General features: G+C 39.4%; 1 long non-coding RNA gene across 1 annotated transcript in view; it reads left to right on the forward strand.

The window, feature by feature from the left end:
* Positions 1–26,160, forward strand: part of LOC145442367 (uncharacterized) — a 30,028-nt gene extending 3,868 nt beyond the window's left edge. Inside the window, exon 2 of the long non-coding RNA XR_013916043.1 lies at positions 18,567–26,160. This is a non-coding gene — a long non-coding RNA (uncharacterized LOC145442367). The remainder of the gene's footprint in view (positions 1–18,566) is intronic.
* Positions 26,161–26,516: the final 356 nt, after the last annotated feature.

Here is a 26,516-nt window from a genome sequence, read left to right on the forward strand (position 1 = left end):
ATGTCTGGTACACAACAATCGTAATATCAATGAAGTACTTGCTACACTGTAATTCACTTAACGTGTTTTGCATTGTTGTTCATTTGTAGTATTGATTGTTTTTGAACCCCCAAATAATAATTCCCCGACATGAAACCAAACCGCTGAAAGTCGTTACCATCACAACGAAACAATTTGTACGATGTTTGCCAAATGTATCCTATAGTTAGGTGTACTAGAATTATTTGTCTAACACATACACCGACAATGCAATCGAAAATTTTTCCGTTGTCATTCGCTAGAGTAAATGTCATCACAATACTCTGTCACTAAAAGACGTTACTTGTATGTGATTGAATCCCTAACAATTATCTCACTAAACCGAACTCCAAAGAAATTTTACTCACTCGACGGATATGAAACAGCGTCGCTTAATCGGTCTATACCGTTTTTCTAAAGGTAAATCATATCCATCCAATAGAAAACAATTTTCACTAGCTTGGTAATGAAACCGAAGTCTTCATTCGATATTTTGTTTGTGTCAAATACTTTGTAATAAACACATTTGAGTGGTTGAGCTTTACATCATCAAGCTGTTATTTGTAAATCAAGATTTCGGTAAACTTGTAAATGTATCGTTTAACTAACCGACATTTAGTGATTGGTGAACATACCAAACGATACACATCCATCTCCGAACTACTGCATTGATCTTAATTTCCATCATCGTGATAATCGAAGTATACATTTCTTTCGAATTCGTAACAACCGGTGTTTCTACGACACGATAAATTTTTGACAAGTTTGCTTAGAAGATTGGTTGCATATCGCGAAAAATAATATACCACTCATATTGACACTGTTACTCCATTGATCGATATTTTCAAACGAGTAAAATTTATTACTTGAGTTTCTCCGCTTAATGTAAATGAAAATTCAGCCGTCTTTTAACATCACAAAGACATTGATAAAAAGTAGGCAATCAAACACAACACTTTGTACGACACTAATTATTGTTCCCCACATCTCATTTCATACTAAGTGTATACGAAAGATATTCACGACACATGAAAATATTCGCTCATGCTACGAACATACGCAATGATTGGTGGTGCTTTCAAACTGTTTCGATATCACAAGAACTTTATTGTCTGAATGGGTGTTCATGTATCTTTATAATCAAATAGTTCAACACAGAACTAGTACTAACAGAAACATCAGAGAGTTGTTTACACAAAAGTTTGTATGTGTACAGTATGCGAATACCATGTGTAAGTCCAGCACAATTGCAGTATCCATCCGAGTTTAGTCAACACAAATTTATTACAACGGAGCCACGTAAACTTTCGTGAAAGATAAGCATACTCACTTCCAGAGGGTTATGTCAACACCATAGCAGTAAATCAGCTACTCCAACAACAAAGTACATATGTTTCTAGCCACGATCCTTACATCTTTCACATAGATCAATCTACTTTGCAAACGAAAAGTGCTGAGTCATCACATGATCGCCCTCGCAACAAAACAGCTAGTAGATATTATCATTCAAAATATTCCTAACCCTTTACACACCAGTGACAAATCATACAACGAATATGTTTTGTGGGTCGAATTGTTGTTCAGTGTCAAGTCTACCTGTTGAAACGTACATTAAAACAACACAGTCACAATTCAATTAAAACCGCGAATCTATTTTCATTTCCTCACAAACTGTCACATACAGAAAAATAAATTTTATTCCGCCAAGCAAACTTGTAACCAATCGCTTTCATTAAACACACAACACCATAAAAGTATTTACTTTCGACAACATAGACATTCCGATGTAGTCAAGAAATATTTTTATTAATCAAAATCATCGACTTCTGTTTACGGCGTTAGTGTGTGCATGTCATACATGTGGGATCCGTATTAAAATGGACACGACACGACTGAATGTAAGGAGATAGAAGTCTATCGCATAGATTTACATGTGGTCTTCGCTACGGTTTCAAAAAACTAATCATCTCTTTTGCATTGATCGAGACCGAGCAAGTTAGTAAATGGCCATGATTGTGTTTGTCATATGCGAATGATAGGGTTACTGTCAAATCTACATACAACAACTAGGGCTGGGCACAATGATTCGAGTACTCGAATCTGAATCGAGTATTAATTTTAATGATTCGAGTCGAGTAGTAAAATACGATTTTTTCGAGTACTGAAATTATACGCTCCTCGCAACTGAAAGTTAATTTGCTAACGAGAATTATTGGTCTGATACTATTTTCCACTGATGAAGCCTTGAAACCTTGATTGGCCGTGTCGCAGCATAAGAGACATAGTACAAAGCTACGAACGTTACTGGAAATAACACATTTCTGAAGTTATGATCATCCCACAACATTGTCAAAAAGTGCAATGAAATCGGTATGGACGAAAAAATACCGAAGTATCGTTAATGTGACGGATAACAGGCATTATGTTCTTCGTGGTGGCATAAAGGGTGCATATTTTGACTTTGACATACCACATTCTGTTGTGACGTCATAATGAGTGATACTCGAATACTCGACTCGACTCGAAGCATTTTACGTGATTCAGAATCGAATCACTCAGGTACTCGATTTTGCCCAGCCCTAACAACAACCTTCTGGCACTCATAATAGCAATTTCATTCTCTCCCTTCGTAATTGTAGACTCACGACAAGTATATTGTACAACTCGACAGCTACGTTTAACAACACCAACGACACTAAACATACGATACCTACCCAACTAAAATTACCATTTTCACCTGGAGGTCAGTCGTTACTAGGGCTGGGCAAAATCGAGTACCTGAGTGATTCGATTCTGAATCACGTAAAATGCTTCGAGTCGAGTCGAGTATTCGAGTATCACTCATTATGACGTCACAACAGAATGTGGTATGTCAAAGTCAAAATATGCACCCTTTATGCCACCACGAAGAACATAATGCCTGTTATCCGTCACATTAACGATACTTCGGTATTTTTTCGTCCATACCGATTTCATTGCACTTTTTGACAATGTTGTGGGATGATCATAACTTCAGAAATGTGTTATTTCCAGTAACGTTCGTAGCTTTGTACTATGTCTCTTATGCTGCGACACGGCCAATCAAGGTTTCAAGGCTTCATCAGTGGAAAATAGTATCAGACCAATAATTCTCGTTAGCAAATTAACTTTCAGTTGCGAGGAGCGTATAATTTCAGTACTCGAAAAAATCGTATTTTACTACTCGACTCGAATCATTAAAATTAATACTCGATTCAGATTCGAGTACTCGAATCATTGTGCCCAGCCCTAGTCGTTACCTGAGTAAAAATACCATTATTCTTTGGAGTCTGCAGATAGGGTCATGACTATCTTGTAATGTTACAACACGATAACACCATCGAATAAATCAGTGAATGGTGTCGAAATATCGATGTAATAGCGCAGACTCAGAGTCATTGCAATGTGGTTTATTGGTATTGTTATCGGGTGTGATGACATTCGATCTGCATCAAAATTACCGGCTATGATAATGTCTGTGGATCGAAGGCTTACTCCCCGATGTTTGTATACCAATACATTGCATGCAATGTCACACACCTCCATTTACGCGTATACTGGTGTGGGCAAACAAGCGCGACGTATGTCTGGATGGTATTTTTTCGTATACTCTGAAACCGGTAGTCCGTGTATATTTCCGTCACTGTTCGTTGTAATCTATCGTCAATACAACAAATACCAAATTGTCAGGTGTGTTTGTCAGATTTCAAAATGAAAATGGTTTTGTTACTCTAGGAAAAGCTAGATGACGAAGAGAAAATGTATTGTTACACTGGGTAAACACCAGATCTCCAAAAGGAAAATGATATTTTTACTCAGGTAAACGACGACCCGCCAAGTGAAAATGGTTTGTTGCTCAGGGAAGAAATACATTTCCAAGTGAAAATGGTTTGTTGCTCAGGGAAAAAAATATATTTCCAAGTGAAAATGGTTTGTTGCTGAGAGAAAAAATATATTCCCAAGTGAAAAAGGTTTGTTACCCAGAGAAAAAATATATTTCCAAGTGAAAAAGGTTTGTTACCCAGGGAAAAATAGATTTCCAAAGGAAAGGGGGCTTGTTACTCTTGGAAACGATAGACCCCAAAGTGAAAATGTTTTGTTACTCTGATTAAACGATAAATCTCCAAATAATAATGGTATTTTTACTCAGGTAACGACTGACCTCCAGGTGAAAATGGTAATTTTAGTTGGGTAGGTATCGTATGTTTAGTGTCGTTGGTGTTGTTAAACGTAGCTGTCGAGTTGTACAATATACTTGTCGTGAGTCTACAATTACGAAGGGAGAGAATGAAATTGCTATTATGAGTGCCAGAAGGTTGTTGTATGTAGATTTGACAGTAACCCTATCATTCGCATATGACAAACACAATCATGGCCATTAACTAACTTGCTCGGTCTCGATCAATGCAAAAGAGATGATTAGTTTTTTGAAACCGTAGCGAAGACCACATGTAAATCTATGCGATAGACTTCTATCTCCTTACATTCAGTCGTGTCGTGTCCATTTTAATACGGATCCCACATGTATGACATGCACACACTAACGCCGTAAACAGAAGTCGATGATTTTGATTAATAAAAATATTTCTTGACTACATCGGAATGTCTATGTTGTCGAAAGTAAATACTTTTATGGTGTTGTGTGTTTAATGAAAGCGATTGGTTACAAATATGTTTTGGCGGAATAAAATTTATTTTTCTGTATGTGACAGTTTGTGAGGAAATGAAAATAGATTCGCGGTTTTAATTGAATTGTGACTGTGTTGTTTTAATGTACGTTTCAACAGGTAGACTTGACACTGAACAACAATTCGACCCACAAAACATATTCGTTGTATGATTTGTCACTGGTGTGTAAAGGGTTAGGGATATTTTGAATGATAATATCTACTAGCTGTTTTGTTGCGAGGGCGATCATGTGATGACTCAGCACTTTTCGTTAGCAAAGTAGATTGATCTATGTGAAAGATGTAAGGATCGTGGCTAGAATCATATGTACTTTGTTGTTGGAGTAGCTGATTTACTGCTATGGTGTTGACATAACCCTCTGGAAGTGAGTATGCTTATCTTTCACGAAAGTTTACGTGGCTCCGTTGTAATAAATTTGTGTTGACTAAACTCGGATGGATACTGCAATTGTGCTGGACTTACACATGGTATTCGCATACTGTACACATACAAACTTTTGTGTAAACACAAACTTTTGTGTAAACAACTCTCTGATGTTTCTGTTAGTACTAGTTCTGTGTTGAACTATTTGATTATTAAGATACATGAACACCCATTCAGACAATAAAGTTCTTGTGATATCGAAACAGTTTGAAAGCACCACCAATCATTGCGTATGTTCGTAGCATGAGCGAATATTTTCATGTGTCGCGAATATCTTTCGTATACACTTAGTATGAAATGAGATGTGTGGAACAATAATTAGTGTCGTACAAAGTGTTGTGTTTGATTGCCTACTTTTTATCAATGTCTTTGTGATGTTAAAAGACGGCTGAATTTTAATTTACATTAAGCGGAGAAACTCAAGTAATAAATTTTACTCGTTTGAAAATATCGATCAATGGAGTAACAGTGTCAATATGAGTGGTATAATATTTTTCGCGATATGCAACCAATCTTCTAAGCAAACTTGTCAAAAATTTATCGTGTCGTAGAAACACCGGTTGTTACGAATTCGAAAGAAATGTATGCTTCGATTATCACGATGATGGAAATTAAGATCAATGCAGTATTTCGGAGATGGATGTGTATCGTTTGGTATGTTCACCAATCACTAAATGTCGGTTAGTTAAACGATACATTTACAAGTTTACCGAAATCTTGATTTACAAATAACAGCTTGATGATGTAAAGCTCAACCACTCAAATGTGTTTATTACAAAGTATTTGACACAAACAAAATATCGAATGAAGACTTCGGTTTCATTACCAAGCTAGTGAAAATTGTTTTCTATTGGATGGATATGATTTACCTTTAGAAAAACGATATAGACCGATTAAGCGACGCTGTTTCATATCCGTCGAGTGAGTAAAATTTCTTTGGGGTTCGGTTTAGTGAGATAATTGTTAGGGATTCAATCACATACAAGTAACGTCTTTTAGTGACAGAGTATTGTGATGACATTTACTCTAGCGAATGACAACGGAAAAATTTTCGATTGCATTGTCGGTGTATGTGTTAGACCAGGGGTGGGCAAACTACGGCCCGCGGGCCGCATGCGGCCCTCCACGCCGTTCTGTGTGGCCCGCTAGAGTCTAAAAAAACTTGGTAAGAATATTGATAAAATGCGTTCTAAAAATCGAATTAAGGCAGGGACTTGATTAAACTTTTTCTTACATATTTCACCACGATATTTCTAAGGCAGTTGTTCCCAAACTGGTGGGGTGCAACCACCTTGGGGCGTGAAAGCAACTGAAGGGAGGCGCGAAGCAGAGCTCAACTGAAAAAAATTCGCGCGCGGCGCGATTTACACCCCGTTCATAATTATTGCTCTGTATTTGGTCTGAATTTCATGTTTAAAAGTCTCTCTTCCACAGCCGTAACCTTCCGTCCCATCAAACTATTCGTTAGGTTTGCTTTGCGTTTGGTGATATGACGATAAGAGGGGCGCGAAATCTGTTACCATCATAAGGTGGGTGCGTGTCTTAAAAACGTTGAGAACCACTGTCCTAAGGTAAATACTTCCTACATTATTTTTATGTTTAATTTCTGGCGCGACAGCCCGATCTCAAGACCCGCGCAGTTTGAAAAATCACGAGTGTGATTTCAGATTGGCCACTCCAGTTTTAAATATTTCAGTGATGTGCTTGTAAAAAACGATTCGCGCGTGTTTTAGGTAGATTCGTTCTCTGTATGCGTAGAATTAGGCTATTTATATGGTTATGATGCTGTCAGCATTGTGGGTCCTGGAGCTGAACCAAAAGTGGAATTAGTAAATCTATGTGCACGTCGCTGCTCAGTGCTCACAGGTATAAATTTCAATCGTGTTCTAAGAATCGGAAAACCGACTTTCATTTCTATAATTTTGACAAATTTGAGGTCGACCAGCCTATGAAATCTCGCCACTGTTTCTGAGTCGTGTACGATATCATTAAAGCAATATTTAAATTGTTTTAAATAAGCAAATAAGCATATATGTTATCTACATGTCCTCACTATATAATCAAATACCAATATTGCGTTTGAGTTTATAATCCCAATTTTATATAGTGCGGCCCGCAAATGGATTCAGATGTTGAATGCGGCCCGCGAGCTCAAAAGTTTGCCCACCCCTGTGTTAGACAAATAATTCTAGTACACCTAACTATAGGATACATTTGGCAAACATCGTACAAATTGTTTCGTTGTATGGTAACGACTTTCAGCGGTTTGGTTTCATGTCGGGGAATTATTATTTGGGGGTTCAAAAACAATCAATACTACAAATGAACAACAATGCAAAACACGTTAAGTCAGGGGTCACCAATCTTTTTGCAACCGAGGGCTACTTTTGCGTAATGATTGAAGCGGCGGGCTACTATTTACTCCCGCCGTTTACCCGTACCACACTGAATTTCCGCTTTGATATTAATAGCACTGGGCAGGACTGTACATCATGTTATCTGTTTCTATAGCAGTCAGTGGGAAGCCTGGCATTGTATGATATCAACTAGTGCGCTGTACTCTGGTATTTAACTTGACACTGCAATTCTGAGTGAGTGTTCCAGATGTGCAATAATTAAGCGTGTTTTGTGTTTGTTTTTGATGAAGTTCATGTCCGAAAAGGATGATTCACAACGATAAGTTGAACCATACACGCTTGCAACCTTCATAGCTGCTGCGCATACACCACTGTACTTTTCCGTATCAACAATGCACCAAACGTTGCTGCACAGTGAGGTGGGCGTCATTTTGCAGTGTTACAATTTCAATCTCCTACGGTTCAGCATCCAGATATGACAATACCGGACAGCAGCAACGATTACGGAAAGTTAGAAACATGGTATATTAAACTGCGTTGATTGTAACAGAAACAAGCTGTGTCAAAATATGCAATACGTAATGGGTATACAGATATTGAAAATCTGCTAGCACTTCACGGCTATGTGAGTCCGAATAGTAATATTGTTTACTACTGTGGCATTGTCCTTGTCGTCGAGCTATCATAACGGAACCGCCACCATTTCAAGAAGACCGTGGGGCATTCCGTCATGTCACCTGTATAGGCAATGCGCCGTATCTTGAATTTATGGTGATTCTATCACATATCTATATATTACTAATTGTAATAGAAGATAAGTGTTTATATATGTAAGTTACATGTTAGTCTGTTTTGAACAAGAATAGCTGAATCGATCTATATATTTAAAAGCTCATTGGTAATAATCTGGCGAATATTGTTAATTGCTGTTATTCCACCTATTTTTATAATGGGCTCGCGGGCTACTCATTAAGTCCTCGCGGGCTACCTGGTGCCCGCGGGCACCGGGTTGGTGACCCCTGCGTTAAGTGAATTACAGTGTAGCAAGTACTTCATTGATATTACGATTGTTGTGTACCAGACATTTCTAACTGAATTGAATGCATCTAGCAAACATATTCCAATTTGTTTTTTGTAATGATCAAAGTGTGTGAAATGGCGCGAACGGATTAAGCATTAATCAAGCGGCGATATGTCAATTCACCTAGTGTGATATCTTGACACCGGGAAATGTGCGAAAGTGTTTCAATTCCCACCGCAGATTACGACGATAAAGTATTGTACCGGTTATTGTTCAACAAAGAAAATTGTTGTTTCATCTTTAGTCTTGGTTACTGGAGACAATTACATTTGTAAATTATTTCCTGATTTCCACAATACGCTGCGTGGTTTTTACGAACACGGCTTAATCTTCCCAATCAAAACATTTCAGACATGTTAATCTAGTTTTACAAATCGATATGTTAATAACAATGTTTCTGAAAAGTTTGTTGGTATCGTAATAACCTTCGACACAACCTGGTCTAATAATGTCATAATTTAATAATCAAGTCATGATCGACTATTACAAAATCTCATATGTCAAAATCAATGTGTCAATTCGTGAAAATTTTCAATATAACACCTGCGTTCGATTGTAAGAATTCTCAACTACGTTGGTCAGACATTCAAATCTCGTATACTCAAATGTAATGTGTTAATCTCAAACCGCGCGCCAAGTAGTAATTACTTCATCTTGCAGTTGAATAAAAAAAATATGGGACATGGATACAACTGAGTTGGTATGTTTGTGGGTTGTAGTGATTACTCGCGTAGTCTTGTCTACTTTTCATACGGACACTTTTTGTTTTGGTTTGGTGAGTTACTACAAACGGATTGACTTACCAAGGTTTTTGTATTTTACTCGTTTGTGCATGGCGAGATGTTAAAATGTTGAGTTGTCATAGTGATAGTATTTCTGAAACTCTATTTTACAAACGGAAACGGAGTCGTGAATAGAGTTGTCAGTTTCAAGGATTGTTTCAAAGTATAATCTTGAAATGTGACTGGGTGAAAGTTGATAGTCATGTTTGTCAAACCTATTTCAATTCACGCAATGTCAAAGTCCAAATATTTCATTCTGGATTATTTGGATTTACCTTTAGTACATCCCGCGAATGGATTTAAAGTTGGCAAATTACCAAAATGATTGAATATTATCGGGTTAGAGATAGTTGGTATTGATTCCATAAGTGTTAAAACAGCGGCGTGGAATGTGTGAATGATCCGATGCGGGTGAATGTTGGCGTCAGTAGTATTCAGGTTACGTTCGATTCAACAGATCGCGTTAATAGGATTTGTCAAAGGATTTGAGTCGGGTCGAATCAATACATTCAAATACGATTCAACTTGATTTGTGTAGTGAGTTACATTTCAAGTTGACAAATTGACACATTGATTGAATATTCTCATGATTTGTATCACGCAACTAAAGTCAACCGCGTTCCGAAGTGTCAAAACATATAGCGACCACCAGAAAGTGTCAAATTGTTGGTTTTCGAATCACCGACTGCGACGGTTCTGTGACAAACTAATTACCGAAATATTACCTTGTGAGCGATCGGTATGTCTTTAACACCAAGTCACTAAAAATGGTTATGCCAGAGCCATTATCTTGTTAGCGATCGCGGGATTTGCAATCTATTTTACACTTTTTGAGGTGTTAATTTACGAGTGCGGTTACTTGTTGGTCGCTTTTCGTGTCGCTGCTGAATACTGAATACTCCTGCATGTAATAGTACTGACTGGATTAGTGTAATAATCGATACGATAGTGCGCACTCGAAATCCTCACAACAGGACGCGTTTCCAAAACGGATGTATTTAGTGGGTCACAAATATCAAAACGCGGTCGCGAACATCTGTTTTCCAAAGTCGCACATTGCACTGCGGTTTAGTGAATTTCCTGTTTAGCGATACTCGTGACTATTTACTTGATACATATTCAACACCGTGTGAGAGATTCCTATATCCGAAAGTACGATATGCCGTCGCACCCATAAGAAACAATGGCACATCACCAGAGATCCCGTAAGAATACATGACAGACACATTATCATCGATAGCATGTCGCCGCGCGTGTACCTAAAAACATTAGCATGCCACTTCCCGGTTTTCACGTTAGCACGCCGCCTATACCCGAAAGTACGAATCATCGCCGCATCCATAAGACGCAATAGCCGCATGCCGCCCCGCCATAAGACATAAGAGCCGCTTGCGATCCCCGCCATAAGAAATAAGAGCCGCTTGCGACCCCCGCCATAAGAAATAAGTGCCGCTCGCCACCCCGGGTTTCGTGTTAGCATCAATAGCCGCTCGCCACCCCCGCCATAAGACGCAATAGCCGCATGCGACCGCACCCATAAGAACACATGGCGAGTCACCACAGATCCCGTGAGAATACACGACAGGCGAATCACCGCCACCGCCTATAGCAAAAAAGGCGAGTCACGACCACGAGTTTTCACGATATACACATTAACAAAGATTCATTCACATGACTATTTACTTGATACATATTCAACACCGGTCGAGAGATGCCTGAAAGTACGAATCATCGCCGCGTCCATAAGAATAACGATATATCATTGTCGTACTCGCCGTAATTTGGAATATACACATTACCTAAGGACCAATCACATGACTATTTACTTGATACATATTCAACACGAAGTACGACATGCCAACAACGAAGCCGCTTGCGACCGATCCCTATACTGAAAAGGGTTACCGCGCGACCACAAGACGCAATAGCCGCATGCCAACGCACCCATAAGACATAAGAGCCGCATGCCAACACGAGTTTCCCAGCCGCGTGCGAGCGATCGCTATACTGAAAAGAGTTACCGTGCGAGAGGGGCCATAAGACGCAATAGCCGCATGCGAGCGGGCCCATAAGGCATAAGGAGCCGCATGCCACCCCCGGTTTTCCAGCCGCATGCGACCGCACCCATAAGAACACATGGCGAGTCACCACAGATCCCGTGAGAATACACGACAGGCGAATCACCGCCACCGCCTATAGCAAAAAAGGCGAGTCACGACCACGAGTTTTCACGATATACACATTAACAAAGATTCATTCACATGACTATTTACTTGATACATTTTCAACACCGGTCGAGAGATGCCTGAAAGTACGAATCATCGCCGCGTCCATAAGAATAACGATATATCATTGTCGTACTCGCCGTAATTTGGAATATACACATTACCTAAGGACCAATCACATGACTATTTACTTGATACATATTCAACACGAAGTACGACATGCCAACAACGAAGCCGCTTGCGACCGATCCCTATACTGAAAAGGGTTACCGCGCGACCACAAGACGCAATAGCCGCATGCCAACGCACCCATAAGACATAAGAGCCGCATGCCAACACGAGTTTCCCAGCCGCGTGCGAGCGATCGCTATACTGAAAAGAGTTACCGTGCGAGAGGGGCCATAAGACGCAATAGCCGCATGCGAGCGGGCCCATAAGGCATAAGGAGCCGCGTGCCACCCCCGGTTTTCCAGCCGCATGCGACCGCGCCCATAAGAGCCCCAGGCACACCCAGACCGATCTATATAACTACTTGCGGGCCAACATGGAATCGGTGTCTTGTGCACACTGTACAGCACACCAGACATTTTGCTCATTATACCTAGGCCTGACAGTATGAACCGTCTTGTCACACCAAATACATTATGCTAGAGCTAGATGTGTCAGGATTCCAACCTGGCCAGTTTGATCATATCTTCTCATGTCAAATAATGTTGCTGTGCTATATCATGCTTGGATTTCACCTGAATTATCGTCGCTATTTTGAATTCGCCATACCAAATTGCTTATGTCCAGCATGTTAGAGTCAACTTGAGCCGTCAGCCAATCTTTGTCTTGCTGGCATATCCATTTTGTGCATGCTAGCTGTCTCACAACGGATGACAACAGGTGCCAGAAAATCCTTGTCTGAAACACTGTTCTCTATCCTTGTTTTGCAGATATTGATGGGATCATACTTAAATGTGTCGTTGGAAACGTGTGCCTTATTATTACATTCGCCACCACCTTTCTTTGTCTAAATCAGTGGTTCTTAACCTTGCCTCCAGCGCCCCCAAGGGCCGCTGGAAAATTTGAAGGGGGCGGATACGCTCAGGGGGCGATATGGGGGGGCGCTGAAGAAATATGGCTTTGCGGTAGGTAATGTAGTAGTGGGACATATCCTTAATGAGTATTCAGAACAAATTAACCTTCCACAAAACGTGTCAAACCCTGAAATTTGTGCTCGCGCTACGCGACCATGTTTGCTACATATGTTTTCATAAATATAGTGGGTTATTATAACTCATGTAAAATGAATTGTGCGTACTTTAAAATCACCAATTTCCCTTTAAAACACTGTCGTCACGCTTGTTAGGGTTATTTTCAACTAAGTGTTTCGAACTAGGTGTTATCCTGCAGCGCACAGCGTGTGGAAATCGAAGAAGGATGAGACACTTTATATCACTTTTGATAGTGAGAGCCCCTGTACATAAATATGTTTTGAAGCTTTGTGCACTAAATGAATAACTAAATATACTTGTATTTGAGAGCTACAAAATTAAATCGTCATGATATTTCTTCATTGTATCATAAAGGATTGTACTATCTAGTGTTGTGGTCCACAACCTCACATGAACGTCATGTAATATGAGTTGTTTTGTTTGGTATACATTCATGATAAAATTATTAACTGGGTACAGTACTAAATTCAATGTGAACAGATATATGCATCCCATTCTCAGTTGACTTATAGGTATATAAGTATACTTAGTCACACAAAGCACTAAAACAAAACCCAATACCATTAATTTCCCCGTATTGCCAATCTCAGATGTGAATTCGGGATGGTTCGAACCACATGGCATGAGACCGTAGGCCTACCCGATTTTTGTTATAACAACTTTGATTAGACCCCAAATATACCACATTAGGGTTGTTCAGAATTGACCGACTTTCAAAAAGTCTAGGTTTTCAGTCCGTTTCCCATGCCTTATACCTTAAAAACAAATTCTGGCAACTTTTTTTTGTAATTCACCCCCTGCATCCGTGTGCACATTGCCGTTTTTTCATGCACCTAAAAATTTCTTCGGAATTAGGGGATTCCCCCGTTGTCAGTGACTCGACAGGAATGGCGTGTGTTCTCACTGACGTGACGCGTATGTTCTAGCGCTGATGAAGCGCTGAGCACGGCTGTGAAATGGGGATCATTGATTAGTCAGGGGCCTTGCTGCTTTGTTGTTGATGGACTGTGTTTACGATTGAGGTGCAGGACTTATCAGGCGGCGTTTTGACTCATGCTATTAGCGAGTTTAGCGCGTGATTAGTGAACATAGTATTATAGCAGTATACAACTACTTGATATAATAGACCTGATACTCTTTTCCTTTCTACTGGGATAGAAACAAAGCTTGCAAATGTCTATTCCAGTGACTGGGGAAAACCGCCAGTCGGTTGCTCTAAATTTTTTGTTTTATCCCAAGATATCAATATACTGGTATGAGTTTTTCCAATTTAGGAATAACTATCTTCGATAATCTATAACTAGATCTAATCTGGCTACTCCTGTGCAAGTTATGCAGTATGTGTTCTACCTAAAACTCTAAAAGAACTGAAATGTTTTCCACTATTCTTTGTTGCTTGACTGAGTTTATGTATATCTGTTTTTCTAGGATTAGCTGTAGTGCGAAATGTCTGAAAAAAAAAGAAAATCGTCATCTAGTGCAGCAGTACCGAAGAAAGCTAGAAGAACACGATCGCAGACACAGCATTTCTTAGTTGGGCCATCTGAGGAAGCCATTACGGGATCCAAGTTGCCCGTTCTGAGGCAAGTTATGCAATATGTGCTACACCTGAGAGAGCATTCATTTTTTAAAAATGAACCAGTCAAGTCACACATCCAGATCGCAGTAGATGAAGTGATCGGTTTTTGGTTACTTGCTGGCATAAAGACTATCACAAAAGTCAATGCCACCAAAAGATTGGAAACAGTATGGAAACAATGGCTGTCACTAAAGAAAACTGCAGGCCGGCAATATGTATCAAAAAACAAAGCGACTTTGAAGCCAAACTGAGTAAGCTATGGGATATAGGAGCCCCTGACGCGATAGCGACAATTGAAGCAAGTAGACTTCTTTCTGACGATAAAAAACGTGAAGACATAGCATTTTATCAGGATCAAAGGGGTCCGAGATTAGCAACGATCGGTGGCAAAGATAAAGTGTTGAAAGCGAAAAGCATGCAACAAAAGAGACGGACCATGAGTGCAAGAGAGTCTGCACCAGCATCAAGTAGCGAAGGTGAATTTACAGAGAGCTCATCTATATCTTCAAAGGTAGCTGACACTTCTCACAGCACTGATTTTGAACTTGCACAGTCGACATCTGGTCATTCCGCTAAATTTGTGACTCTAAAAGCTCCTGTAAACCTATTCAGCGACGAAGACCTATGCAAGGTTTTTGATCGCTTGAAAGTCAGTGATAATGCCGCTACCATGATAACTGCAGCACTGATTAAAGCTTGCGATGGCAACCCCAATGACTTCCATCTTTCAAGATCTGGGACCTATCGACGACGCATTGCAAATCGTTTGAAAATTTCCGAATCTATCTTTGAAAAAATATCCACCAATCCCCAGAGCACATTGCATTGCACTGGGACGGAAAACGCACTAAGAGTCGTCTAGGATATCAATTTGAGGCCTTGGCAGTGCTCGCATCGTCTGCGTATTCCGGCGCATTTAAGAAAGGGAAACTTCTTGGCATTCAAACTCTGGAAAGTGCTACAGGAAAAGCACAGGCTGATGCATCATTTGAACTGCTAGAACTTTGGAATTTAACAAAATCTGGTAGAGCTCTTGTGTTTGACACAACATCCTCAAACACTGGTAAAAACAAAGGTGCGGTTCCGTTACTTGATGAATTGATTAACAGGAAAGTTTACTACAATGCCTGTCGCCATCAGGTTTGGAAGTGTTTGTTTGGATCGACAACCACAGGCCCTGAAAACACGGATTTTAATACCTTCAAGAAGAAGTGGAAACATATTGATAAATCAAGAAGCTGAAGTTTATTGAAGGCAGCTGGTTGGCGATGAAAGCTGATGAAGCAAAGCAAGAAATAATTCCACTGATGAAACCCAATGATGGAAAGCAGAAAGAAGTCTTGATAAGAGATGACTACAGAGAATGTGCAACAGGCACCTTGGCGATTTTGGATGACAAATATGTTGATCATCGTTTTCGCAAGCCTGGTGCTACTCATAGCGCTACATGGATGAGTCAAGTCCTGTACTGTCAAAAAATGTTCATGTGGAGTGAGCAAATGGACTATTCTGAAGAGTTCATTGAAAAGTTCGAACGAATCAATACATTCATTGCTTTGTTTTATGTTCCAGCTTGGTTGAAAACTGGTATTGCATGTGACGCACCTTGGAATCATCTCAAATTCATTCATGAGATGAAAAACTTTTCATTATGCGATCTCACTGTTGCTGATGTGGCATACAAGAAATTGCGAAAACATCATTGGTATCTAACTGAGGAAAAGGTGGTATTTACAACGTTCTCAGCTAATCCAACGATTCCTGACAAACTGAAGGAAGCGATGGCTGCTAAATTACTGAAAATGCCAATCCCTGAAAAATATCGCAGATGTATGCCTCTCAGTCTGATCTCTGACTCTGTCTCTGAGTCAATGAGTATGGTCGATTTGATTGGACCAGAATCGTGGTTTCTATTTGATGCTATACATGTGGAACATGATTGGTTGAGTCTTCCAGTTTCGGAATGGCATGCTGATCCGGATTTCGTGACTGCTCAAGAATTTGTGAATACTGTTGAAGTAGTTAATGATGAAGCAGAGCGTATGGTAAAATTGAATACCGACAATGCTGCGTTCATAACGGATGACAAAAAACAGCGAGCGAGCCTCCTACAAGCTGTGGAAGATCACCGGAACAGATATGCAGATTTCTCGAAAGCAACCATTTCATCCACCTGATTTATGTAATATTTTGCCAAGTTGATCTCTTTCTTTGCCTTATGTTTTCGTTTCCTGTGATGTTTATTATGTGGGTGTGAGTGGATGTTACATTTACAGTTGTATTCTTGCACATGGGGATCCAGGAAATTGATGAACAGTGCCGGGTAGGTTTGAGGGGTGTAGGATATGTGATCCAACAGAATGACTATCAGTTTTAGGTAGTTTTGAGCAGTTCTAAGGCTGGGTGGGACATGGAAATGATATCCTGAACTATGAATGCCTTATATAGTGGCGTTTTGTAGCACTCCAAACCGCAACAGCTGCGTAAATCCATGTTATATGTCACTTTAACTAGGCTAGGTAAAATCGTGACACTCAGATTTTAGGGGAATCCCCTATTTTCAGCTGCTATTCTTCCAGCTCAATGTGCACACGGATGCAGGGGATGAATTACAAAAAAAAGTTGCCAGGATTTGTTTTCAAGGTATAAGGCATGGGAAACGGACTGAAAACCTAGACTTTTTGAAAGTCGGTCAATTCTGAACAACCCTAATACCGCATACAATTATTGTATGGTTAATTATAGTCGAGTGGTCCTTGAGCGAGATTAAAGCGCGAAATATTACCAATACTGAAGTTCCCCAAAAACCGACTGGACTTTGACCTCTTACAAGGACCGAAACTGTTGCAACCCAAACCCACAATCGGGGGAGGGATGAGCTCGAAGAGTGCCCTAAATTATTTCAGTTAATGAAGATATATTACACATCATGTTTTGACGACTCCACCACGAAAAAATTCGCATAAATATAACAAATGGAAATAGGCATTTCGGCGTCAGCCATTTCCACGCCACAATGCACAAAGACATATGAATTTCCGGCCTATATGGGACTCCGAGAAATGTGCCAAAAAGATCATAGGCGAAAAGACCTTAGCCGAAGAGGATTGCCTTTATGTTGACCGTAAACTTCGATGTAAATAAGTCTAATTGTCCATAGTTGCTTAAATCGCTCGTGCCGAATTATCATGTCGTCGCAATCTGCAGCCCACATTACAAATAACATCTAACCATCAGAGAAAATTATTTGCCAGTGACGAAATAGCAATTTTAAATCGTGTGATTACTTTAGTTTAATACGTTTATGTGTTTCAATATCTCTTGACTATATAGCCGACAAGAGGTAACAAAATAACAACATACAACGAAGTAATTGTACCAGCCGGCACGCTCGAATATGTTAAATTAATAATTACAAGACCTTCATTTTCCAAGGCAACAGCTCACTCAGCGCCACTGATAAATCTGATTACATGGGCTGAGACGATAAAAAGTTTGTAGCGACATATATATGCCATTACCACCTATTCATTCAGGCAATATACAAAATTTGTTGCCTATGGTGACCAGGCCACACAAACTTTGCTGACCATCGAAATCACGCGACGGGGTTCTTGGGGGCGAAGCCCCAGAAGTTTGGTTTATCACGCTATGGTGCGCAAGACAATCGTTTTTTTAGGGGTGCTGACAAACTGCTGGTACGGCCATCCCTCTTACCCATTGTCTTTAATACAGTCCTTACAATATGGGGTGGGGCCGCTAGAGCACGATAATTTTTGAAACGGGGCGCTGGCGAAAAAAAGGTTAAGAACCACAGGTCTAAATGGATTTTTAGCACTCGCTGATGTGAAATACAGTTGAATAATTAGCTTTGAAATAATAAAAGTCAACTCAATTTCTACATAAATAGAATGCTGGTATTTCCAAGAAAAGTAATTTTGTTGCTGTTTATCACTAGCCTACAGTTATCATTTGTACAAAAATTTTCACATTCACGTATGAGTTCGTCTTTGATTAGTCGTTTCACAAATTACTATCAAACATTTATCCTTTCTCAGCGCATGTGATCAGATTCCCCGGTAGAGTTGATGTATAGGATTTGTTTTTGGAAATTTAGGGCCGGTTACAAATGATGATGTATCTTCGTTAGTTGTAACTAGTTACTTTGTTGCAGGCTGTTGCATGCCCAGCAGGATTGATGGTGGAGTATAAAGATATATAAATCGTCCAAACGCACCAGAAACAAATTTCTTTCGTGAGGAAGACACGATTCCAAGTTGGCATTTCAATATGGACCCATCATTTTTTCTGCTGTTGACATCTGTACATACTAATTGAATTACGTGACCACGGCCGCACAAATGTTCTTCTACGGCCGGAGGTTGGCCATCCCTGACATATAACATCGTTATCTCGCAGCCCATGGCGTTTACTAATCGGGAAAGTGGTATCTATCTATTCCGAGCGTTAAACTTATTTTAGCAGACCACCGTTGGAGCTTTCTGGACAAAAGACATGAATTAAATTTTACGCTTGTTATAAGTAGTATTTATATTTCTTTGTCTATTCGTAGTATCGGACTTTGAGTTCTAATTAGTTTCAGTTTTTTGTTTCGAGACCAGAAACTAATCTTATACTTAACTTACTATAATTACTTATACCCCTATTTTCCGAAAATAAAGCTACACTATTTGACATTGTTACGATACGCTATATTTTTACTAACGCATACTAATCGCGCAAATAGTTAACACCGTGTGCGATAAAACTTCTCCGTATTGGTCTTTGTCTAAACTACGGGTCATAATTATGGGGGAGGGCACTATGCCATTATATTTTTTAAAACGGGGTGTTCAAGTAAACAAACGATTAGTATCGCATTTTCATATCAATACTATCATATGCATCACACGATGCTGCGAATGCTTATTCTGTGGAGATTGATACATCCTGGAATGCATCAATATGAATCAATCTCTCTACTCCTTCCGCATAGCTCAATTTGCAGCTTTTGGCGGTTCATGTAAAGTAAACGAATTACGACAGTTTTCACAACTACTCACCATTTGAGTAGATTAAAGACAGTAAATATTTATTCTACTTCTAGTAGTATTAGGTTGCTTTTAAAAGTACCACTTCTACTTGTACTTGTGTAGATTGTTGCGTCGCTACTTCTATTTTTACTTGAGTAGCTTTCTTAACTACTTTTACCACCACTGAGCGACACACGGTCTAGGTCAGGTTTGCTCAACATTTCCGCTATTCACGGCCGCATTTCATGTACCTGAGTTTAAGCAATATCAATATCAATCATATAGAAATGATTCAAGACAAATTAGTCGGAAATATCTATTATGACAGCGCGACTATGAAATACTTTTAGCAATGTTTATGTGTGGACAGAAACTACAGTATAAACTGATCCGGATATGCGTTTACGTTAAAGTCTAGTTTATTTATGTGCATTGATTACATAGCCTACGCGTGTCGTGTAAGTGTGAGAAATACAGTCGACTGATGCGGAGCAGCTATAGCGAAGCTAACAGAACAACATTGATATTTTACCAAATCACACAGAAGTATTGACGCAGCCTATTATTAAGGCATCCACATAGCAGCATGCGTTAACAATGTAGTTCACTGCTTCCAATTTAGAAATATAACTGCACGCCACAGAACGTAGTCTCAACTTTTGTAACGGCTCGCCATCGTATATGCAGCTTCATATTTGGCCCGCTGGAAAAAGTAATTGCCCACCTCTACATTATGATGTTGTTCTGAAGAACGCTGAAGATTAAAGACTATGAACTTGATATTTAGTTTATCATGACTACCACGCGTAGTCCAACCGTTCAGTAGTTGTTCTGTCTAACTGATATAACACGATTCCCCGCTGAAAGACTTGCAGTGTCAATGGATATAGTGTAACTCATGCAGGCAACAAATATATGCAACAATCGCTTAAAAACAGAGCATAATATGAACTCATCTGTTACCATGCACTCTACTGCTCGCATGGCTTAACGTGCCAGGCGTAGATATCGGAGTCGCTATGGCTTCATAGCAGGCCGGTTACGCCAGGTGTTATGATGACATTTGCTCCATGCTAGCGGAGAATAAAATGTGATGCAGAAATAAAAAAACATATTAGTATGCAATGCGAACCACACGATTATACAAGTGACATCTTAACATTGGCTTATGTAAAGAAATCCACGAAATAGTATTTATCATTAGATATCTTAGCTTATGCGACACTTGGTTCAATATATTTTTACAGGTTTCGTAAAAACTTTACAGCAAGGTGTCGCCTCGTGTGTGTCAGGCTCTTCTAATAACACGGTGGACCTAACAACCATTCTCCATCCCAGTCTGTTTCATCCAGCATAGCAATTGTCATATCCAAATCCACCCACTTATCAATACGGAACTCTTGGAAGCATTCCTTGCCATGATCAAGTCCCTAGAAAGAAATATCAAAATATTACACAAGTGGCAGTTTAAATGTGGTCGGAAACTCCATTGAGGTTTGCGTTAGCCCACATGTCAATGTTTCTCGATCTATTCCAATCTGTGTGCCGGTGTGCTGCGAAATTTTTAGTAATGTTGGAAAATAATTGTTGAATATTCTAATGAATCAATTCGTAAACAAAAAATCCTTCCCCAAATCATGGGTATATTGTCTGAAGTTCCAATCGCACTGCAACAATGTTTCCACAATCCGCTGTTAATAACTTTAGGTATATAGGTGATCCATTTGTAAGTTATTAAACGGGTAATCTTTCTCCAGAAAAAAAAAACTGATTGATTTACGAAATTGCCCTCTTAAAAAAGGGAATGAGTTTCGTCTGTCTGCTTTCAAATTATGTGCCTTGATATGGGTGCAATATCGAGCTAATTACTTTTGTTATTCCATCTTCACAGTTATGTGAACGCGGCCGTAACGGCATTGCCACTACCCCTTAATTTGAAATGATCCAAATTCGAAGGTGGGCCAAAATAATTTCGCAAATCAACATAAAGCATAATCTTTTTGCAGACAGCATAATACTCATACTCATCTTGGAATTTTTTTCGCGCTCGACCTAATTAGGCGCGACTTAGTCTGACTGGTATTCCTTACTTTCATATCGGTACAACCCCTGTTCTAAAATACTTAATATTCGCAGTTGAGACTTGGCTCTCGCAATTATAAGAACCAATATATTGTTGTTAGGCTAGCCCTTGAGGCAGTTGGGATGCTTTATTCTTTATCGGCTGGTTTGGGGCAATATGGGACCGGCATTTCGACTCAGTAATAGTATTGACCGTATGGCATGAACGATTCTGCATGTTGATGCACAATGACGTGCCCTAAATTTTCGAAATCATCACCCCCATCATCTCCACCGGTAAATGCGCCTCGTTCGTGAATTGCGTAAAACCGCATTTCGTTCGCCATGGCATGAGTGTGTGCCTATTTGTGAATTGCATGTATACAGTATAGTTATGAAACTATTCGTAGAAGAAAGAGATAGGTTAGGTTAGACACCCTATGGGGGTGCATGATCAGGTTCCTTGTCGGGTACGGATGACAAAGCAACATGCTGTTTGGTCCTAAATGTGAACATGGAATGAACATAGTTGTGACCGAGAGAGACCTTTTAAAATTGGTGACTAAATGCTGGTAATTTTGGCAAGAATGCAACGTCGTTTCAGTCGTCTATGTACTTATGAACAAACGATAAAATGTGATAACAAAATTTTTGAAGCAGCTTTTCTTCTTTTCTAAGTGTTCCACGAGCGTTTTAGAATTTTTCTAATGTGCCGCGAGCTGAAAAAGTTTGGCAACCACTGAGCTAGGTGAAAATTATGATAGTGGAATGTAAAATCAAAATATAGTTCTTCATAAGATTGCATTCGTCATATATCAAAGTTCGAGACCATTCCTTTTACGTAATTCCCGAGTATATTCAATCAAAATTTGAACTCTCTGTCGTCAATGCAAATATAATTTCATCTTCGGGGTGTGTTTGGTTCCCTTATATTTGATTTCATTATTACCACTGAAATTCTGGCTACAAGGGAAATGAAGCTGGGAAAGGAAAACAAACATCTATTCCAGCTGTTTACAGAGGTGAGAATATATTGTTTTACCAATATTTATGTTTCTGGCTAATTTTAGGGCGCTGATTACGATAATGACATTATTTCTCCGCTATCACCCGATCATTCACTCCCTTGTGACGAGTGTTATTACTTATGTATGATAAACATATAGTCAAGTATCGGAAGATCAAGGGAGGGAAAGCACCTACTTATCCAAGCAAGCTGCACTTGTTTTTATAGCGAATCTTGCCACTGCGAATACACCACAAAACGGGGCGTTATAATGATGCCAGTTAACATTAGTCGAATATTTTGATTCAACTTCTACGTCTTACTTTTCTCTACCACTGTATTTGGAACTTCATGCTGGATGTAAGATCCCGCAATAATCACTATCTCGCAGATGGACGAGGGATGCACACAATGAAGAAATTCGTAATCCCAGATCACTTTTAAAGGCAAATTACATGAGAATTTAGGGTTAGTCTTGTCTCTAGCGCTGATTGATACAAAATTAATTTAGTCTAAATATAGCCCCGACCGCAAAGGTATTACATTCCATAAACGGCCATTTTGCGCAACCCTACCATGAAATTCGATTCCTTTGACATTGCATTCAACAGTAACGGCTATAAAACAGCGTTGCCATGTGGTTAAGATACATGTATAGTGTCGAATCACAGAATAAAATAAGCTATTGATGCTGATTTGATACTCAATTCCCCAACATATGGGGTCATGGGTGAGAACCAGATTTGGCACCCAATACTTTTCAAAAACATATAGGCGTAGCGTTAATTTCAAATATTTCTAGCACAATTTTGTCTTCACGAAAATGGAAGAGTAACATATCATGTGAAAGCTCACTTCAAGCCTGCAATATATTACTTATTAATATTTGACTCCTAGTTGGTATATATAGCTTTTTACACACATACCTATGAAATTTGGTAACTTTCAGAAAAAATGAAGGGGTGTGCGATAAATTGAAACGTATCGATGATACGAAAACATATTTGGATTTCCGAGCTCAGTGACACTGAAACATAGATTTGCATGAAAAAAATCGAGCAAAACAAAAATGCTGTCACGTAGTGGTATAATGTCATAAGTAGGCCTGTCTAAGAATAAAATGCGGAAGACTAGCGTGATAATATCCGCAGAACATTATTTGAAATTAAGCCCTTTGTCATAATTTGATTTCTGGCGATTGCTGGCTATTCGACGGATTTGCGGGGTTGCACCACACGATGTACGATGACATTGGAATTGAGATATCATTTTATTTCATTCCCTGATTGAGATGAAACTTTGACCTAACGTTTAACGTGCTGCCTTTCAATTGGATCAACCTAAAAAGGTCATAAGGTCCAAAGTAGGTCATGTGGGCCATAACTAAAATATTTATTTTCGGGGTTAGTTGTGAGGGGGTGTTTTGGACCTGGGTCTTTGCTTAAGGGAGTGTAGCGTAAGATTGTTGGGAAACACTGTAATAACGTTGGAACAACACACTGTGAGTTCATCTCATTATAAACTTAACTAGTGATGAGATTTCTGATAACTACTCACTCCCTGAAGTATGATGTGCAATTCAAACGGGTATGGGAATTGGAAAACGACGTCACATGACGCAATAGGTCGTGTTCACAGAGAATATTGCATCAACTATCATGTTCACACGCCCACAACCTTGGCATAGTAACTATCATCTTAGTTTCAAATTAAAGGGAGTTCAGAGGTATTACAATATATGCAACAACACGTACCGCCATAATTTCCATACAATGGTCGTTTGAACTTATAATAAAAACGATGACTGTTATTCCATCATCAAACAAGTCTTGTCCCATGTCATTCAGCTTTCCAATTGTATCCATTTTATCTTCACAGTTGCTGCACCTGTAACGCACTACAATGTCATCCTCTATATTCAAGAACCGCAAAACAATGTCCAACAATTTTTAAAAAATTTCATCCTCTATATTCAAGAACCGCAAAACAATGTCCAACAATTTTTAAAAGTTGTTTGCTTCCGAAAAGAAAGGGGTCGCTTATCAATTTTACAGCGCTGAATCCTAAAATGACAATTTAAATGACTGGTTCGCTTTAGTCTGAAAATATATCGTTTTTCATTTATGTATGTATATCCGCATATGGCATTTCTTGGTGTAACCTACTCTATGAGTACAAAAGCTACAATTTGAATCTACACACCCAGTATTTAATGCATGTATCTATATTTCAGAAGTGCATATGTAATATGCATCGAAGTGGCTATCGCTTTCGAAAACGTCAGACAGGTATAGGACATAGATCATAAGTTATTATGCACAATGTACTTTATTGCCGTGCAGTGCTCTTCAATCATTAGTTTTTTTTGCATTCATTAGGCTGGTCTGGCTAACTCATGCACCTTCATTACTTAAACCAATAATCTGGGATAAGAGGAGATATCTAGGAAACCGTTTTGCCTATAACACTGGTCAACAAATTTTTTAAAAAATTGGCAGAAAATCTTAGAGACGTTTCTGGGGTTTTCGAGGTTGCTGATTACTAATATCACATTAGTTTTGCCAGATTGACTCTTGTTCAGAAAATATTTGTACTCCGAAAAAAGCAATTAAATAGTATATTCATATTGAAATGAACCCGAATATTTTCGGCTGACACTCGTCAGGGGTAATCGTCAGCAACTAGTAGAAAATTGGAAAGAACATTGTATATCAACAATCGTATCACAAAATATGACGTCACCAGCATGAAATTTCGAATGAGAGAGCGTTCAATGTACTATTTTTAGGTGATACACGAACTCCTTTTGTTGACAGAGTTTTGGTTGGTGTATTTTGATAAAAGTTGATTCCAAGGCACACAAATGGAATTGTGAACGGCCTCGACCTACGATTCGAAATCGGTCGTCTCGATAATTATTCGCACAAATCGGATTATCCAACAGATGTTTGCCGATGGCAGAATTAATTGCCTTTGATCGATCAGCATCAATCTTAAGTGGATGAGTTAAGGGTGAGCTTTTCACATCGCGTGACACACGTGTTCTGATAAATCTGGGGACATGTTGGTTTATGGCCAACATTTTCGTAGGGTATTACGAGGGCGAGCTTCTGTCCCAGCGTGAGTCCGCCAAACCACTATTGTACCGCCGATACGTAGATGATACATTTGTCATTTTCAGGAATGAATCGGAGTGTGACCAATTTCTCATTCGCTTAAACTCGCTTCACCCGGCCTTGCAATTCACAATAGAAAAAGAACGCAATAACTCATTATCATTTCTGGACGTATTAGTTGAAAAGCGCAATACCAACAAATTTGAAACGTCTGTTTTCAGAAAACCGACATTCACAGGCCAATACCTTCGCTGGAATTCATTTAGTCCTCGGCGCAGAAAAATTAACCTCATAGGCACACTCGTGCATAGAGCGTTGATGATATGTTCGGGTAACAAACTGAGTTTAGAACTTGACCACATCCGAAAAATCTTACTTGATAACGGTTACCCTGAACACGTCATCAGCCGCGGCATGGAGAGGAAATTAACGCAATTCAACGCAGAAAAACGAACAGAGCCCACCGCACGAACAATAAAAGATGTTTATATCCATCTACCTTGGATTGGCCCCATTTCCACCCGCTTTGAAAAACAATTGATTTCTGCTGTCGGTAAATGTTACGATACAGTCAAAACCAATGTGATTTTTACAACAACACAACTGCTTCCTTCAACACGCAAAGACGTGCTTCCTGCACTTCAACAAAGTAATGTAGTGTACGAATATAGGTGCCACTGTGATTGTGGCTACGTGGGAAGAACGTCAAGACGTCTGCAGGACCGCATAAACCAACATGTCCCCAGATTTATCAGAACACGTGCGTCATGCGATGTGAAAAGCTCACCCTTAACTCATCCACTTAAGATTGATGCTGATCGATCAAAGGCAATTAATTCTGCCATCGGCAAACATCTGTTGGATAATCCGATTTGTGCGAATAATTATCGAGACGACCGATTTCGAAT

The sequence above is a fragment of the Botryllus schlosseri genome, chromosome 7 (genome assembly GCF_051294905.1).
Source record: "Botryllus schlosseri isolate E-star chromosome 7, Bs_hap1, whole genome shotgun sequence".
Lineage (NCBI taxonomy): Eukaryota > Metazoa > Chordata > Ascidiacea > Stolidobranchia > Styelidae > Botryllus > Botryllus schlosseri.